This window comes from Phyllostomus hastatus, unplaced genomic scaffold, assembly GCF_019186645.2.
Source record: "Phyllostomus hastatus isolate PE091 unplaced genomic scaffold, TTU_PhHast_1.1 phas_contig_29, whole genome shotgun sequence".
NCBI lineage: Eukaryota > Metazoa > Chordata > Mammalia > Chiroptera > Phyllostomidae > Phyllostomus > Phyllostomus hastatus.
The window spans coordinates 11,303,843-11,324,061 of record NW_025333835.1 but is presented as its reverse complement, the minus strand read 5'-3'; the positions used below and the strand labels follow the sequence as shown (position 1 = coordinate 11,324,061).

General features: G+C 34.7%; 1 pseudogene; it reads right to left on the bottom strand.

Annotated features, from left to right (window-relative positions):
• The window catches only part of LOC123818690, a 117,677-nt pseudogene extending 116,778 nt beyond the window's left edge, over positions 1-899 (bottom strand).
• Between the last annotated feature and the right edge of the window lie 19,320 nt (positions 900-20,219).

Here is a 20,219-nt window from a genome sequence, read left to right as displayed (position 1 = left end):
GCCTTACATTTCTTTTATATGGTAAAATGAATGATATCCCTGTGTGAGAATCAACCTCATTATACTTTTGCTTTCAAGGAGCTAATGGTATTGACTTTATTTGACTTTCATGTTCACATTAATCTATTTATTATAGAATATTTACAGAATTAAATTGTAGTGGAATTCATTCTCACATCTACTTTGCTTCTCCAACTTTCATAGGTCTAGTATTAGAGAAAAAAAGAAATCCAGAATTAAATTAAAAGATGTAAGTACTCATAACTTTCCTCAGTGTTCACACAAATACTTTTCACTGTTCATATGAGTTTACATAGAAGTTTTTATTTTCCTTAAAAAGGGAATTACAAAATACAGCTCTTAATTCTCATTTAAAAATTTGGTTTTCCCAGTAGTAATCATTTTTACTGTTGATTTTTTATGTATTTTATTGGTTAATAGAGATCAAACCCTGATTTTTTTCCTCAAAATACATTAATAACATTTTCATCAAAGAATCAGAGTACTAGAGAACTTAGATATAAAGGAGACATTTGAAGAATATAATTTAAGTAAATTTTACGGATAATAAAAATGAAGCATGTAAAACTTTAGTGAAGTGGTGTAGCCCGTGCCACTAAAATCATGGAATCATAATTCTGGAAGACTAAGAGGTAGAAAATCTGTCCCCTTCCTCTCTGGAAATCATCTTGGATCGATGGCAAAGCTACTATTTGAGAAATAATCTTGTAGAAAGTGTCACAAATTTTTACAGTTGCAACAAATTACCAAACTTTCAGTGGCTTAAAACAACATGCAATCATCTTACCGTTTCTGTGGGAAAGGAATCCAGCATCTCTTTGTGGAGTCCTCTGTTCATTATGTCGCCTGCGGCTGTCGGACTGAGATTCCTGTTTCATACCCGTTATTACACAAGAGCTATTCTCAGCTGTTAGCGGTCCATCCCAGCAGTTTCCTGCCACCTAGCTTTTCCCTCCGCTTTCAGTTTGCTTCTTTAAACCTGTAGGAGGCTTCTTGAAACCATGCTGCCGCTTCCCCACTCTTTACAGTGCTCAGTTAATAGGACGAGGCTAACCCAGGGTGAAATTACCCATACACACTCCTTGGGAGCCTTCATGACATGTGCAAAACCCTCCTACCATAAAATGTAACAGAATCAAAAGAGGTTTATCCAATTGCATTCCTAGGGTTCGCAACACTCAAATGGAGAATATTATTCAAGGCTGTACACTACTGGGTGTAAATCTCAGAATTTTGCCTATCAAAGTTGCTAAATGATACAGTGTTCATATTTAATGCCTAACTGAAAGGCACCAATAAAAAGACTAAATAAAATGAATGGTTCTAAGATGAAAAGGGTAAATAAAATGAATCACTCTAAAATCGTTTTGTAATACCTGTCTCTCTAAGCCTTAAGAATTCAATATTGATAAATATTGATAAAATGTTACAAACTTTCAGCTGTATGATACATGAGATGAGGGTCTAATGTAGAATGTCACCATGATTTCATGGTGACTATAGTTGATAGTATTACATTGTGTAATTTACCTTTGCTAAGAGAGTAAAACTTAAATGTTCTCACCGAAAAAAGAAAAAAAAATGATGATTTGAGGTGATACATGTGTTGTTTAAGTAGATGAGGGAAGGAGAATTCTTTCATAATGTATACAGATATCAAATCCCCACACTGTATACTTTAAATATATGCCAATCATACCTCAGTAAAGTTGTAACAAAAATCTATCTATTACTCCTTATTATAAATTATTTTCCTTCTAAATGGCATAATTAATACAAAATTTACCCTCATTCACAAAGGACATTTGATGATTATGTTCAGGCTGCCCAAAGGAACAGACCTCTGTTAAATGAGGAAAACACACAATATATAGTTGGGGGCTAAAAACATTATTTTTTAAAGACTTTATTTATTTATTTTTAGAGGAAAGAGAGGGAGAAAAACATCAATGTGTGGTTGCCTCTTGCATGCCCCTACTGGGAACCTGACTAAAAACCCAGGCATGTGCCCTGCTAGGAATTGAACCAGCAAACGCTTGGTTTGCAGGCTGGCACTCAGTCCACTGAGCCACACCAGCCAGGGATGAAAACATTACTTTATTGTTGTTGAAAACAAAGGGAAGAGGAAAAAAGTTTGGTATTTAGAAAATGCAAAGCAAATGACAAAAAAAGGTTATTAAATACAGGATTGTATTCAACTAGCAAGTAATCCTTTATAGACCTTTTTATAACCACCTGCAGTATTCTATTAAAATGAATAAAAGAGCAAATAATCTTACATAATTCTTATATAAATCAGCAAAGCAAGGTTTTCAATCATGATTGGCCATGTGACAAATATATAGTAGACTGCCTTCTGTTTGACAAGTTCTCATGTGTGGGAGCAAGTCATCTTGTTTATGGAATTGTATGCATGCTCTGGAACTCATAATATCTAACTGTCAAATCCTCTGAGTAAAAGTATAATGTAGAAGGATTTACTTTATCACAGGTCCATTTTAACCTTGATTTAAAGAAAAAATGCAAAAGCTATCATATTTTCTTCAAAAAAGTAGAACCGGGAGGTTTTGTCTCCCTTCCTTAAGGCTCAGTACATTATCAAGAATCCAGGCAACTGTTCAGATTATATCAGTGAAAAAGCTGACTAACTAAGCACCTTTTCATTTTTTTGACTCTTTTTAGAATTTTTTTATTTAGAAGTCTTTTTTATAGATGGTGTACTTACCAGTATGCTTGTCAGTTTCAAACCTATTCATTTAAGGCATTAGTGAGGAGGAAAAAGAAAACTTGTGTTTTCTGATATATTTATCAATTGAATGTTCCTGTAATTATGTTAAAGCTAACCATTAATTCAGAATGATCATAATTCTACTAGCATAGCTTATATTTTAGAACATACTATTCTAAGAAAAATAAGCTAGACACAGAAAGATAAATATTGCATGATTTCACTTATAAGTATCATCTAAAAAAATTGAATTCATAGAATTGAATTCTGGTGGTTACCGATAGGTGATTTTGGTCAAAGGATACAAATATTCAGTTTAGGATGAATATGCTCTAGGGATCTGATGTACAACATGATGATTATAGTTAATACTCTTGCATACTTCAGCAGCACAATTTACAATAGCCAAGTTGGAAGCAACCTAAGAGACCATCAGTAAATGAGTGAATCAAAAAACTATGGTACATTTACATGGTGGAATACGATGCTGCAGAATAAAAGAAGGAGCTCCTACCTTTCATGACAGCATGGATGGAACTGGAGAGCATTATACTAAGTGAAATAAGCTAGGTGGTAAAAGATAAATACCATATGATCTCACCTATAAGTGGAATCTAATCAATAAAACCAGCAAGCAAAATATAACTGGAGACATTGAAATACAGAACAAACTGAGTAACCAGATGGGAGGAAGGAGGGAGATAACAGGGAAAGAAGGGGAAGGGTCATCAATGAAATGTATGAAGGACATAAGAACAAAGCCAAAGGGGGATAGGATTGAGGGTGGTAAGTGGGGGCAGGTTGGTTGGGTAGGGGGAAGTGATGACAGAAAAATGGAGACAATTGTACTTGAATGACAATAAAAAACTTAAAAAAAAGAAATTTGCTAAGACTATAAACCTTAACTAATCTCATCACACATACAAAAAAATGTAACTATATGAGGTAATGGATGTGTTAATTAACTTGATTATAGTAAACATTTCACAATTTGTACACATATCAGTACATTGTATGTCTTTCAAAATTCACATTTTACAATCTAGTTATATAGAAATATTAATTGTCAATAAAACCTTAATTAAAATAAAAAATAAAGTAACTTCTGAATATAAGAATTTTTAATATTAATTTGCTTTTATAGTTTGTAGTACACAGTAAAGATTCATTTCTGATTTTCTGTTTCTGGTAATAGCAGGCCAAAATAATTTAGACTATAACTCCACCTAAGGAAAAGAAAATCATCAGAAAAAAATATATTATTAAAATTTGAAAGAGTATCAAGAACTAACAAAGCAGTGAAGAAATAGCACATGGAAAATGAAATTCAGAGAAATAAATGAATTCTAAATCTGCTTTGGCCCTGAAAACATATGCAGATTTTAGGAATCTGAACTTTCCACTGAGTGAGGCTGATTGAATTCAAAGCATGGGGCAACTGAAAGCAGTGACTCCAAAAAACCACCTTTCCCACCATGTTCTGGGATCTCAAAAAAAAAAACAACACCTTCAGTACCACCAGCCTGAAAAATGGAGGACTGCTTTTCCACAGAATCTGTTTAAGCAACCTGGGAAATCCTCAGCCATGAAATTGGTTTAAACTTGTATTGTTTACAAATTCTTGGCTGAAATGAGTGCCTATACATTCTAAAGGAAAGGGAACTGAAACCCAGACCTCACATCATTGCTATAGATAATATTTCAAGATTAATGTCTATCACACATCAATGATAATCAGGCACAAAAGGAGAAATAAGACACTGTACATGAGAACTGCAAGAGAAATGAAAATACAGAAACAGACCATCAAAATTTCAGCTATTTGAGTAAAAACACAGAGAGGAGGAATACCAAAGTTTCAGTGCGACAACAAAGTTTTCAAGGAGGTGTAAAATTTTGAACTATGTTTTGAAAAAAAAATAAGGAAATATTAGGGAGACATGTCCTTAAGGAAATATAAAACAGTCTCCTTTTCTAAAGAAAAAAATCATAAGATGTGTTTACCATAGGTTGTATGTGTGATGGAAAAGAGAAAGAAAAAAGACAGAATATGCAATAGAGTCAAATGCTTGAGTAAAAATCTTTAAGGCTTACATTTATGAAAAGAAATTTGGGCTTTATTCTGTAGGAAAGAGACAAACTATTAATGAATGATGGGCAAGGGAGGTTAATGATCATATTTTAATTTCAGAAAGATTACTTTAGAAATAACATAGCAACAGATCAGAAGAAGGCAAAATGAAAATAGGGAGATCAGTAAGGAGATGATGCCGTGTATATAAATATATATTTACATAAATATAAAATTATATAAATGTATATATCTACATATGTAAAAGATCAATAAAGGGATGAGGCCATATATAAATACATATTTATATATATACAGATTATATACAAGAGAAATGAAAAATCTACAATAAGACAATAGCAAAGAGTATAAAAAAAGAAAAGCATATCTGAGAGATATTAAAAGGAAGTATTTTTTAAAGATGTTATTCATTTATTCAATTTTAGAAATAGGGGAAGAGAGGGAGAAAGAGAGAGAGAAATATCAATGTGTGGGTGCTTCTCACACACCCTCAAATGGGGACCAGGCCCACAACCCAGCTATGTGTTCTGGCTGGGAATTGAACTGAAGACTCTTTGGTTCACAGGCAAGTTCTCAATCCACTGAGCCACAGCAGCCAGGTAAAAGGAAGTATTAATCCAGCACTCTATTTTTCTGGAGAGTAATTACAGTCAATTCACAAAATTCGGTTTGAAAGTCTGCCTGGATTATGGGGTCATTCATCAAAATAAAGGAAGAAATGAAGTTGGAAAGAAAGTAAAACATATTCAGAATTTTATTTTTTATATTAATTTAAGGTATTAATAGAAATTTCATGAAGAGCTGACAAGTTGATGGTAAATAATTTTAGGTCTAGAAATTTAGATTTACAACTTATAATCAATTGTATAATCAATTGTATAATTGCAGAAGGTGTGAATATATTGGAATGACCCAGGAGAATATGAAGATTACATTGAGAAAACAGATGAGGATCCAGGATAAGATACTGAGAAACAGGCAGAAATAGTCACATTTTACAAATGGATGAAGAATGAGAAGTCAGTTCATTACATTAGGTTGTAAATGTCAAAAGAGCAGGGACTGCTATGTTGCCACAACAACAACTACTAAAATGAGTTTATTAATAAATATAAAAATGACCTAGCAGATTTCTAAAAATAATCAAAATATACATCTACAAAGGCAAGAAAAAAACAATAACTAATAATTAAAACACAATTAATTGATTTGACTACAGATTAGACGCTGCTGGGTAAAGAATTAATGAAGTGAAAAATATGTCAGAAGAAATTATCTAGAATGCAACACAGAGAGACAATTAGACAGAAAACATGAAGGTTTTAAAATATGGAAGAGTAAGTAAGAAGGTCTTATAAAATATAAAGATCTAGTAAGAGAGGAAATAGACAAGAAAGAGACAGAGCAATTTAACAAGGGATGGAATGGAAATGCCTAGAATGGAAGAAAATACTAGATTCCATAAAACATATACTTAAGCAATCAAATCTCAAGCAGGATAAGTAAATTCATACTAACATCAATATTTAGAACACAAAAGAAATATATTATAAAAGTAATCAAAAATTTTAAAAGGTTACCTTCACATGAGAGACAAATGAGTTTCTCAATCGCTGTATCCTCAGAAAAATGGCAATAAAAATAAATCTGTGTGCATGTAACATGATAGTAAAATATCTAAAGCAAAATGTTACCTGGTTGTAGTGCTTCATTATTTAATATTACTTGAGTGAAATACAGTAGACATTAAGTGGTTGTTCAGCTTACTAGGTGGTCCCTTCTCTAATTACAACTCTCAGTGGCTATTTTTTTACTGTATAATCTGTCTCTGTGTTCATAGATGATGTATCAGAGAATTTGGTTTCCCCTAACATAAATACTTAATTTCTTTCCTTCTGAAATTAAATTTGCAAGGAGATAAATAGAGATTGGAATTTAAAGGTAAGTTGTGGACCATAGTTCCCTACTTAGAAGACTCTTCTTGGCTTATTTTGTTTCTAAACAAATTAATCTAATAAAACTATTTAATATTTCTAAGCAACAGGACATAATAAGATATCCAAATATGCAGACTTTTATATGAATTGAAATATTAAACTGACATAATGTGATAAAACATAAAAGTAGTATGTGTTTCTATTATTGTACTGATCCTATATATAGAAGTCTCCAGAAATTAAGATATATAAGAAAAGCCCTAGTCATTAATTCTTTCTTAGTTGTCTGCATATGTGTTTGATAGGGTAGTGGGTACATGTTATAAAATGGAATGAACCAGTGAGATTCTCCTTTCTAAAGTGATGCAATCTATTTACTCATAGGCATTTTCCCTTTATTTAAAATGCAGCTCAATTTAAAATGTGAGAGAAGAAAAGAGCTTCAGTCTGTGAACTGACTATGTATAGTAAATGCACAGTTTATCAGCAAATTCTAACACTGAAAGTTGACGAAGACTCCTTTGAAGATACAATATTGCAAATCATCCTTGAAGTTTACATTTGTAAACTCATGAGCAACATGGGAGTTCATGCTGGCAGCATGTATGAGGCATGAGGATACTGGAGATTATGGCTGGAGTGATGTTAAAATGATTAATTCATCAGGCTGGAAAAAGAAGTCTATGAAATGAAGTAAAAGTTTATATATTAAGGATGGCTTTTCAATAGTGATGGTCAAGGATATAATTATCAACAGCAGTTTGTCTTCAAATGACACATCTCTGTTCCTAAAGTGTTTCCAAAACATTCTTTATACATGCTTACTAAAAACTATGAGGAAAATATTTTTTAAAAGCAGAATACTCCACACAAAGATTGGAGAGAGAGAGAGTTGGAAAGAGGAAAGGGGAGAGAGAGAGAATGTTAAATAAGTATAATCATTATCCAGATGAACAACTCAGTGATTAGGCATATTTAAAAATATGTACTATAAAAATCACTTCCAGCTAAGGTGTAGGTGTAGGTGCATATACTTTGCCTCTTGGCACAACCAAAAGAAGGGCAATGACATATTTACAAATAAAAAACAACCAGAACTGCCAGAAAATTGAACTGTATGGAAATCTGATAACCAAGGAGTTAAAGAAAAAACTTTCATCCAGATTGGTAGGAATGGTGGAGATGGACAGCCAGGGTGGAGAGGACTTTCTGCAAGGTGGCAGCTGGAAGACTGGGTGAGACTGCAGCTGGTGGTCCCACATTTGCATGCAGATAAACCAGGAGGAACAAGTAGGGAGCAAGACACCCAAAGCACCCAGGATTCTAGGGTTTGAGGCACAGAAAACCTCAAAACCTCTGACTGAAAATATCTGTGGGGGTTGAGGTAGTAGGAGAAACTCTCAGCCTCACAGGAGAGTTTCTTGGAGAGACCCACAGGATCCTAGAATGTACATAACACCACCCACCTGGAATATATCATCAGAAGGGCCCAATTTGCTTGCGGGTAGCAAAGGAAGTACCTGAAACTTGGTCCAGGCAAGTGGCACTGTTTCCTCTCAGACCCCTCCCCCACATACAGCACCACAATGCAGTTATGTGGGTTGCCTTACTCTGGTGAATTCCTAAGCCTCTGCCCCCTACTAAGTAACAGGTGCACTGAGATGAAAAAGTATGGCCCAAATGAAAGAACAGATCAAAGATACAGAAAAAATACAACTAAGTGATGAAGAGCTAGCCAACCTATCAGATGAAGAGTTCCAAACACTGGTAATCAAGAAGCTCACAGAAATGTTTGAGTGTGATTGCAAAATAGAGGAAAAAGTGAAGGCTATGAAAAGTGAAAAAAAAAAAAAAGAGAGAGAGAGAGACCTAACAGTGAAGGAAACTGGGACTCACATTGATGGTTTAGAGCAGAAGGAAGAAGTAAACATTTAACTAGAACAGAATGAAGAAAGAAGAATTAAAAAAAAAATGAGGAGAGGCTTAGGAACCCCCAGGATAACTTTAAATGTTCCAACATCCTAATCATAGAGGTGCCACAAGTAGAAGAGGAAGAATGGGATTTAAAAACTTATTTGAAAATGTAATGGAGGAGAACTTCCCCAATCTGGCAGAGGAAATAGACTTCGAGGAAATCCAGGAAGGTCAGAGAGTCCCAAAGATATTAAACCCAAGGGTGCACACACCAAGGCACCTCATAATTACATTATCCAAGATTAAAGATAGGGAAAGAATCTTAAAAACAACAAGAGAAAAGGAGACATTTACCTCCAAAGGAGTTCCCACAAGATTATCAGCTGAGTTCTCAAGAGACCTTGCAGGCAAGGAGGGGCTGGAAAGAAGGATTCAAAGTCATGAATGACAAGGACCTACGCCCAAGATTACTCTATCCAGGAAAGCTCTCATTTAGAATGGAAGGGCAGATAAAATGCTTCCCAGAGAAAGTGACCTTAAAGGAGTTCATCATCATGAAGCCCTTATTCTATGAAATGCTAAAGTGACTTATCTAAGAAAAAGAAGATCAAAGATACAAACAGTAAAATGACAACAAACAACTATTAACAACTGAACCTAAAGAAGACAAATACAAAAACAAAAACGAACTAAGCAAACAACTAGAACAGGAATGGATTCACAGAAATAGAGATCACATGCAGGGTTATCAGCAGGGAGGGGAGAGAATGGGGGGAAAGGTACAGGGAATAAGAAGCATAATTGGTAAGCACAAAATAGACAGTGGGAGGTTAAGATTACTATGGGAAATGGAGGAGCCAAAGAACTTATATGTATGACCCATGGACATGAACTAAGGCGGAGGAATGATGGTAGGAGGGGGTACAGGGCAGAGGGGAATAAAGGGAAGAAAAATGGGACAACTGTAATAGCATAAAAATAAAAAAAATATTAAAAAAATAAAAAATAGCCCTGGCTGACATAGCTCAGTGGATTGAGCGCGGGCTACAAACCAAAGTGTCGCAGGTTCGAATCCCAGCCAGGGTACATGCCTGGGTTGCAGGCCATAACCCCCAGCAACGGCACATTGATGTTTTTCTCTCTCTCTATCTCCCTCCCTTCCCGCTCTAAAAATAAATAAATAAAATCTTTAAAGAAAAATTTAAAAATATATACATACTATAAAAATTACCATATTTAAATGTTTGGTTAAAACTTCATTAATATTCTCAAAAATAGATACAATTTAAATCTAATATTAGTGTTTAACCTAGACATTTTATTCCAAATGGTTTAAATTTTTTGAGGGCTGATCCTAAAGATGATTGATCATGAACTAATAAAAATTGTAATTTTTCTTTTAAAATAAAACAATATTAAATACTTTGGTTTCCATGTAAGCATGACCAAATTGTATTTAAAATGCACTAGTACAATTTAGGAAGCCCGGGATTAATCAATACTTGGCAATAAGAGACTATAAATCATATCCTGAAAACTCCTTTAGTAAAAGTATCTCCTTGGTTAAAGGAGAACATAGAGATACTACTGAGATCTTTTTTGAGAACAAAAGCATTTTTCTGAGGTACTTTGCAAATCAATGCTATATTACTTAAAATACATTCATTCAGAATTTTTAGGAATTTAAAACAGTTGAACTTTCTAATATTTAATGAAAAATAACTCTTTAATCAAATTAATCATTTAAATAAGATTATTTATGGGGATTAAATTTATTTCAGAAATCAATGTGTTTTAAGTAATAAACTAACTTTTCATACTGTAAGAAGTCAATACCTTTTCCCCACTTCTGGTTGCCATGAGGAAGAATTTGTGTCCAAGTGGGTAAATGAACTTAGTGATGGGAAAATTTGGGAAGAACACTTTGATGCAAGCCATTTACAGGGATGACCTCAGTTGTTATTGCACCAGGGCCTTAGCTCAGGAAAGGGAGGCCTGCCCTGCCCAGCACCCCAAAGACAGAGCAATTGTGGCAACCAGGAAACAGCCACACTGGGCTGTCACTCTGGGCTATATCCTCAGTGCAGTCATTATAAGTACAAGCAGTAATATTTTGTTGGCTTTCTTTATTGTTTTATATTATTTCTCAAGTCAAACAGTTTTGGGGCAGTAAAGGAAAATTTCACTTACTGGGCACTGACTAAAACTTAAGAATGACAGATAGAGGTAAGGTGCTAATCACCCAGAATTATACTGCTCTTTGAAAGAAGTGCTGGGAAACATTTCAGTATTTGTTTAGCTATTGGTTTATATTACTACTGTACTTAGCTAACAATAAAGAAATACTTCTTTTCTAATTATTGAATCTGATTATTGTCCTTTTCGGAATTGGAGCCAGCTCAGAGGAATTTGGCTATTTGGTAGCTTCTATGCCTTTCCTGATCTGGGAAACTAAGAAAATGCTGCTTCTGCAAGGCTCTATCTTTGTAAATGGCGGGTGCAATTTTAGAATATAAGGCTTAAGTGAATGCTGAACAAAGGTTGGATTTCAAAGTGAATAATGGATCAAAAGCGAGTTTGAAACCAAATAGCAGATTAAAGACAGGGCTTGTTTTCAAAAAAGTGATATGAATAGCTACAGAGTTTGCTGTCAGATTTTCTCTAAGGTTTCAGAGGAATAATCTTTTTTCCCCTCCAGACCTGTGATTAGCAGATTCAATTCCGTTTTTTTCCAGCAACTGCAAAGATAATGTGTGTGACTGCAATTAAAAATACCCAAAATAAGCCTTATATACCCAGTGTATGGGTTATAAGTTAAGGAAGATAATTGGGAAGGAAAGTGAGAACTAAAAACCTTGGGCCTATATATTTTGGGTGTATTTGTGTGACCCATATACATATATGTTAATGACAATACAAAGATAAAGCAAAGAGATGTTTAATGCATTTCAGTAGTTTGTACTTAATATGGCCAATAATCTATTGCAAACCATTTGTGTGCCAAAGAGTAACCAGATATCTGTCCTTTCTATATAAGAATGTATATGAGAAAACGTCCAGACAATGTGAAGAAAGTGCAACATAAAATAAAAAGATGTTGCCCTGATTGGTGTGGCTCAGTTGGTTGGAGTATCATGCCATAAACCGAAAGATTATGGGTTTGATTCCTAGTCAGGGCATATACCTGGGTTGTGGGTTAGATCCCAGTTAGGTCACGTGTGAGGGGCAGCCAGTTGATATTTCTCTCTCTCATGGATGTTTCTCTCTCTCCTTTCCATTTCTTTCCCTCTCTTAAAATCAATAAGCATGGCTTGGTGAGAATAAAAATAAAATAACATAAAATGATATTTAAAAACTATACTTTGATAAAGGACATAAAAGAAATCCTAAGCCAGATAATACTCGGTGTTTTGTACACTCCCAACAAAATGTGCTTGTACAAGCAGAAATAATGAGAATTAAAATCCATAAACTCAATAGAGTCTCTGTTCTCATTGTACTATGCAACTGGATGCAAACCCAGGATGATATGGCCATTTTTTTTCTTGTAATCATGCCGATCAGAAAAAAAATGCATTACCAGAATTAACGTGTTGTGTGACTTTGTGAATGTCCCTTCAAGCTGTGCGTCTTCTTGCCAGTACTACAGCAATAGCTTTAACCAACAGGAGTATGCACTTATTTCAAGCCCAGGTGCCGAGCAATTTGAAATGCATGAGTTCCTTGTTGTGAGGCAATTATTCCCTCTGAGGCTCATATTGTCCTCATCACTCCATGAACTATGCACATGGTGAATATACATTTACTTGCTTTCCTACATGCAAATTTCCAGGAAGACTAGAATATTGCTGTCTCCTGCTCTCTTTACAAATTCTTGCAGCAGGAATCAGAAAGACAAGCTTCAAGAAAGGAGGAAGGCACTGGATTTCAAGACTGGCCTAGAAGATTCTGCAATTACATCACATGTGAGCAGAATCAATTCAACAGATAGCTGCTTGTAGTAGGAACATTAGGCTAGGTGAAGAGGGTTACCAAGGAAGAGAGCCCCAGGTGTATAGCAAGAGGCAAAACTATAAGCACTTGTACAACCACTCCCTTAAGCATTAACCCATGGAAAATGACACCTAGGCTTCAACTGTGTTTCAGCTCCAGGCCCAGAAAAGCAGCAAAATCAGACGGAAGTGATGCCATGGCTGACATCAGGACCACCTGCAGTAACTAATGACCCCCTGCCCTGGTGTCAACCAATCAATAGAACCACAAGGGGGTACAACTGGAAACGTGATAAATGTTCTGTTGAGATCCTCCCCTGAAGCCCCAGAAAAAAAGCCCTCAGGATGGAGGACCCAGTGTGTGCTCTCTCTCTCCCTTTTCCCCAAGCATGCCCCTGTCTCTCCTCCCTCTTTTTTCCCTCTTTTGTAATCTCCAAGCGTCCTTCTGCTACCTCGGTAACTTTTTGTATAAACTTTCCTTATATTTTGAGTTCCTGGGGGCTGAATTCTTTCAGGCCAAACTCAAGTACTGAGGTTCAGCTGAACTTATCACTAGCATAGTTTTTCTGCCACTAACACTCTTAGACGTGTACTAGACTTTGCATTATTTAAGGAATCCCACACAATAGAAATTAAAATATTTCAGGCTGTAATTACAGCGGGAATTTTGAGGTGGTTATTCCTATGATTTTTTTTACTATGTCTTAGTGAACTGGAATGTTCTGTTGTTTTCTTCTCTGTCATATAACAACAAAGGTAATTATGCCTTTTATGTGTTTAACTTGGTTTTGTTTAGAAATAAGGCTTATAAAATAACATCTACTTGTTAAACATTTCTCACTAGGTTGTAATATCCTCTCCCTAGGTAAAAATTAAAATAATAATTATATAGATGAGTTCCACAAATTATGGATGCATATATTTATCATTATAATTATTTCCTCATATAATGCCAATATCTAAAATAAGACATTAAATGACTTAATTATTTAAGCTAACTTAATGATGTTATAATCAATAGTGATAAATATATTTGTAAAATATGAATTTATAGAAGGCAGTTAAATAGGCATAAGCAAAAGTAGGAACGACCCTGGGAAAACCAGGACCACATCCCCAGGGTGACCTTTTCTCTCCCAGTATATTGCTGGTCATGCAGTTTATACCCCTTGAATTTTATATTGTTTTTCATGCAGTTAGGACCCTCCCCTGACCTTTCCTCCTCTGGAATGTTAGTAGTTATATGGTAGGCCTCCTCAGAGGAGGAAAAAGGAGGCTGGAGAATAGCCTCATATGATGCACTTGCACTACTACTTCCTTAAGCATGAAGCCCTAGAGATAACCTCTAAGCTTCAGTTGTGTTTCAGCTCCAGGCCCAGAAAAGCAGCAAGGCCAGGTGGGGTGAACGCATGGCTGACATCAGGACCAGTTGCAATGATTAATGACCCTCTGTCTTGGAGTTGACCAATCAGTGGAGACCACAATCCTGAAAGGATACACTTGGAAAACAGATAACAGTAAATATTCTATTGAATTCCTCCCCCTGAACTTCCTCTAAAATCCTTGGCCTTAAAAGCCCTTAGAACAGAGGATCTAGTGCATCTTTCTCTCTCTCTCTCCCCCCCCTCCCCCACTTTGTGCCTTCTTCCTTTGCATGTGTCTCTTCACTTTCTTTCTCCTAAGTTCCAGATCCCTTCTTTTCCTCTGTAACCTGTTTCTGGAGCCCATGCAACCCAGCTGGCTCATTTTCTCCACGTATCACTTCCTCCATGGATCATTTCTTCTACTTCTGTGACTTTATAAGATTTTGCTTGTATTTGAGTCTTGATGCAGAATTTTTTCTTATTCCCAACTCAAGTACTGAGGTTGCTGAACCAAGGTTCAGTAACATTCTAGTGCCTTTCACCACTAACAAACTGACTGTGCATTGGAAGGTCATATATAAGAAAATTTTATAGGTGAAAATCATATCTTCCTTTTTAAAAATAAGCAATTTATGATAGAAAACAAGAAACTAATTTATTAGACTGACAAGCATTAGTAATGTGACTTGTTTTTTTTCATAGAAATATAGGTTTGGATTCAGTCTAGAATCAGATACTAGTTCTACAACTGCAGTGGTATGCTTTGGGCAAGTAAATACACATATTTTGCTATATTATGTGCTTTTCTTTGCCCAATTTTTGAGGGAAAAAATCAATGTACATTATACATGTGTAGTACCTGAAATATCTTGTATCTGTTCATGTGCTTTGTACTTATTTGTTACATAAAATTCCTTGTACCATAGTATATTAAAAATAAATGCTAAAATTCCTTTACAATGCAAAAATTATGTAAATATTAATTATTTAATTACTTAATTAAAAATTAAATAGATGATTTTTTTCCTGAAAGTTTGGCCAAAAATGCGGGTGCACATTATACATGGCAAAATATAGTAAATCTGTGCCTCCCTGTTCTATTCTGTAAAATGGAACTCTAAGTTTCTGTATCATAGGGTTATTATAATAATTATATTTGTTAATACTGTTAAAGTGACTCGTGATGCCTAGAATACAGTATATGATCAACAGAATGTAAATATTATAATGATGTTATTTTGCTCAGTTTAATGACATACATATCTCCAGCACATTTATGAAAATATAGAAAAAGTGGTTGAGTATATATAAAAAGGAAAGAGAGATATCTAAAATACTCCCTAAATTTTCTTTAATGATGATTTATGATATTATTTAGAAAGTGAGTGCATTCACATAGAATAAGGACACATTAGAAATATAAAAGAATAAACTATTTTAAATAGTCCATCAATAATATATATTTATAAGATCTCTAATTTTCTTCATTCAAATATTGTTAGAAAAACTGCCTTATAACTCCTAGAAAGAAGTTTTAAAAACTATGTTGAATACACTTGCATATACATGGATATATAAATAAAATATGCCTCAAAACTTTTTTGGAAGTCATAAGCTAAAAATTTGCCCATAGATAAATTTCTGGAGTGAATATTTTTAGGGCTAAGGTATAAGCACTCTACCTTAATATAGCAGCAGAAATAGTGCTGTTCTCATGAATTTAGTAAACACTTTCCCTGGAAAAAAATACTCACCAATTGGAAAAAATATGTCCAAGTAAAAAGATACATAGTCTTACAAAAACATGATGCTAATAGAATTTTCAGTGTAAATTAAGGTTGCTTATAAAACAAGGAACAATGATCAACATATTTGCAAGCATAAAAAGAATTTTGAATTGTGTCTTCAGCTTTGTTTGCAATTATAATACAACAGTCATTCATCCCATTATAAAGGAGTTGGTGAGCTCTGTTAGCTCCTCATTGGTGCTATGAGACAAATGAAAAATTGCATATTGTATGTTAAGTCTGATTGTAAAATGTCTGAATTTCCTCCCCAGCTCACTGTGCATGAAATGCTCCAAATAGTAGGAGGAAATTGCCCTTATTCTTCACACACATCATGTCTATTTCCAGGAATTGCTTTTGAGACTGTATGAAATTATAACAGAAAATGTTGATCTTCCATTACAGGTAATTTTTCAACATTTTTAAATCAACAAATAAAGATTGAAGGCTGAGTTTTATAAAGGTAGGTTATTTAGGGACCTGAAGATTATTTTTTAATAAACAGTTCATTATTATACAGTCTATTCTAACACCAACTTCATTAGAAAATGATGTATTCTTATTGATTTTTATTTATTGAGATAAATGAGTATGCACCATCATTACTGAGGTGGATGACTGTCTCTTTTTTTTTAAAGATTTTATTTATTTATTTTTAGGGAGGGAAGGCAGGGGGGGAGAGAGAGAGAGAGAGAGAGAGAGAGAGAGAGGGAGAGAAACATCAATGTGCGGTTGTTGGGGGTTATGGCCTGCAACCCAGGCATGTACCCTGGCTGGGAATCGAACCTGGGACACTTTGGTTCCCAGCCCGCACTCAATCCACTGAGCTACGCGCCAGCCAGGGCTATGACTGTCACTTTCTACTAAGTAGATCCTTTCTCCTGGGACATATCCCTGACTTGCTTTTTATCATTCACACTCTCTGTCATGATCCTTCATCCATGTTATGTGAAGAAAATAGATCTAATGGAAAGTCAACAACTTCCACTTGTGATTTTCCTTTTTAATTTTTTATTATAGTTTAATTACAGTTGTCCTCATTTTTCCTCATTGCTCTCCCCTGCCCAGTCCATCCTCCCTCCCACACATTCAGTCCTCCCCCTCCTCATAGTCTTTGTTCATGAATTGTCTATACATGTTCCTTGACTTGATCCTTCCCCTTCTTCCCCCATTATCCCTCTCACCCCTCCACTCTGGTCACTGTCAGTTTGTATTTTATTTCCATGTTTTTGTTTCTATTTTGCTCACTTGTTTGCTTTGTTGATTAGGTTCCACTTGTAGGTGAGATCTTATGGTATTTGTCTTTCACTGCCTGGCTTATTTCACTTATTTTTTTTAGATCATTGTAAAGGAAGATTGTAAAGGTTATGGAATTGGAATATGGGCACTGAAGAGGCAGGAAAGGCTCCTGTTCCCCCAAGACTGTATTCCATTTTTGTCCTCACTTTTACCAGTCAGTGCTTGCTCTCTCATATTTTCTTTTTTGAGAGGGCATTTGCAGTATACTCAGTCTTGGCTAGATGTGGTAAGAAGAGAAGTTCCGATGTGCTGCACATGTTTTACTCTAATGCCATCCTTCCCTCCTCCTAAGTGAGATTTCCATGCAGGGAAAACAGTTACTTCTTTAAGTAGCAGCAAGAAAAATGATCAAAATTAAGGATCTACCATATAAGGTCAGTTGAGAAACACATAGCACTGTTGGAAAGTTATCATTGACTGATCAGTCAATAAATCAAGCAATGTAACAGTAAAACAAGACTTTGATGTAACAAGCAAAAAATAAACCTGTCAAAACTTTATCATAATCATGGCCCTCAAGTGTACCAGGAAAGTGATTTCTTTCCCCTCAGATTGCCATAAAGCGGGAAAATAAAATGCCAAATAAACAAATAAAGTGAAAAGATATAGAAGTTGAACTATAATTTAAAGGCAATATTAGTTATTCAATGCAGACATATTAACAAACAGGTAGTTAAAGAGAAATAACTCCAGGCAATCTTTTTTCTGGGGGAGAAAAAAACTGGCAACAAGGACACCAGAAATCTCATTTGACAATGTCCATAGTTAGTAAAGACACTGGGGTGGCCCAGAACAGAAATAATTTCAGTAAGAATCCAAGTTGAAGAGACTGGGTTTTGGAATTTCAGCTCTTAGAAGCCCTTGCCTTTTGTCCATTCATACCTTTTGACTTGCCTTGGTTTCTTCAAACATGATATGGCTTCTCTTCTAAGACCCATTTTCTCCAAAAAGCATAGAAAGTAGCTGACAAATACCTTATAGCTACATGTCAAAGCTCCTGATTCTAGTGAAAACTAAACTTTACTTCCACCTCTAGCTCAGAAAATTAGAGGAAAGGCATAGATTCTTTCATTTTTTGAACCAAAATGTACTGATTTTTTTTTTAATTTCGTGCCATCTGGCCATTTCACTATGCCTTATTGTGACCTCAAAAATTAGAAGCATTTCTTCAAGCACTATAGACATGCCTAGCACAACACTTCCAAAAGCATTTTTTAAATTTTTTTAGTTTTCTACTCAAAGATAATCATTGACTCCTTTTAGTAGTCATAGTAGTAACAGTAGTAACGGTGTTGGAGTGAAGGTTATGAAGATTATGAATTTTCTGCACACATTTTTTGCATTTATACTGATGTTTCTTTATTTTTAAAAATCATATAGAATTATATTTTATCCATTCAGAAATAACAGGAAATTCTATACCAATTTAGTTTAGAGGACATGCTTCTTTATTGCAAGGGACTAAAATATCCTAGCTGGCGATAATTGACTCTTCAAAAAGGACGCTGGTTTTCACAGCATCCTGAATATCACTCACATTTCCTGTTGCCAAATTCCTATGTCTGGTCTTATTTTTCCTTTGAATCTTGTTGCAAAAAAACACACTATATCAATGTTCAGTAATGGAGATTGGTGAGCCATTGTTATAAATACAGTATTGTATTTTTAAAAAGGACAATTTAAATTAAGTTGATGTAATTGTTGAAAAGTTGAGCTAGGTGTAGTTTCCCCCTAAAAAAAAATTCCAGGATTATATTTTTATTGCTTTTATAGTCTTCCATGAATGACCATTGCATTGTTGAATGGACCTTTTCATAATGAGTTTTCCAGAAAATTATTTTGCTCTAATTATTATCTGAAATATCTAAATTTTTATTAGATTATCTAATTTTAAAATAAAATTGACTATTACACATGTTTTCACTCATCATGGAGTAAGGTACTAAAAATGAGAACTAGCATATTATATAGTTTATGGAAATCTATATAAGTATATTTATAAATTTAAACATTGTAAATATATACATATATTTTTCTTTAAATGATGTTTAACTTTGAAAATTTAAAATATTTTGTATAATTTCTACATTTCTCCCTAATTTTTGATGAATGAATTTTCTCACAGATTATAAACAATAATATATTGCTCCTCTTCTTAAAAAATGTTCCTTCTATGAGGTCTGTTCAGAAAAAGTCCAGCCATTGTTAATATATTTAGAACAGTTTGTGCAACATTGATATAACCTGGCAGCCAAGGATAGTGGACTGGAATGCACATCTGTGAATAATAATGACTTTACTGTACTAGTCAGTGGGGACAGTAGACGACATTTAGTGAGCATATGTAGTGTGAGGCTGTTGCATTCAAAATGACTAAGGGAGTAGAGCAATGAATGTGGATCAGATATTATGATAAGCTTGAACATTCATCCAAGGAAACTATTTGGATCTTTCAGAAGGCCACATCTATGGGCAACTGGTGATTGGCAGGTTTATCATGACAATGTACCCACTCATGCATCACATCTTCTACCAAGCTTTTGCCCAAATATCAAACTACCCAGGTGACTCAATCACCTACAGCCAAGATTTAGCACCCTGCAATTTCTGGCTTTTCCCAAAACTAAAATCACCTTTGAAAGGGGAAAGATTTTAAACCATTGTTGAGATTCAGGAAATATGATAGGACAGCTGATGGTGACTTGGAAAACTGTCTGAGGTCCCAAGGTGCCTACCTTGAAAGACACTGAAGCATCATTGTTCTATGTACAATGTTTCCTGTATATTATATCTTCTTCAATAAATGCCTCTATTTCTCATACTATGTGGCTGGATACTTTCTGGACATTTTGTTTATTAGTTTTTATAACTGTGGATTTTTGTTTCTTTTTAAAAAATTATTGTTGTTCAGTTACAGTGTCCCACTGTTTTCCCCATTGCTCACTCTACTCCCGTGGTCCATCCCCGCTTCCATGGTCAATACTCCCCTCCATTATCTATGCCCCTGAATCCTATGTTTGAGTTCCTTTGTTTGCTCTTTTGCCTTCTACTCCATTATCTTCCTTACCCCATCCCTCTAGTGACT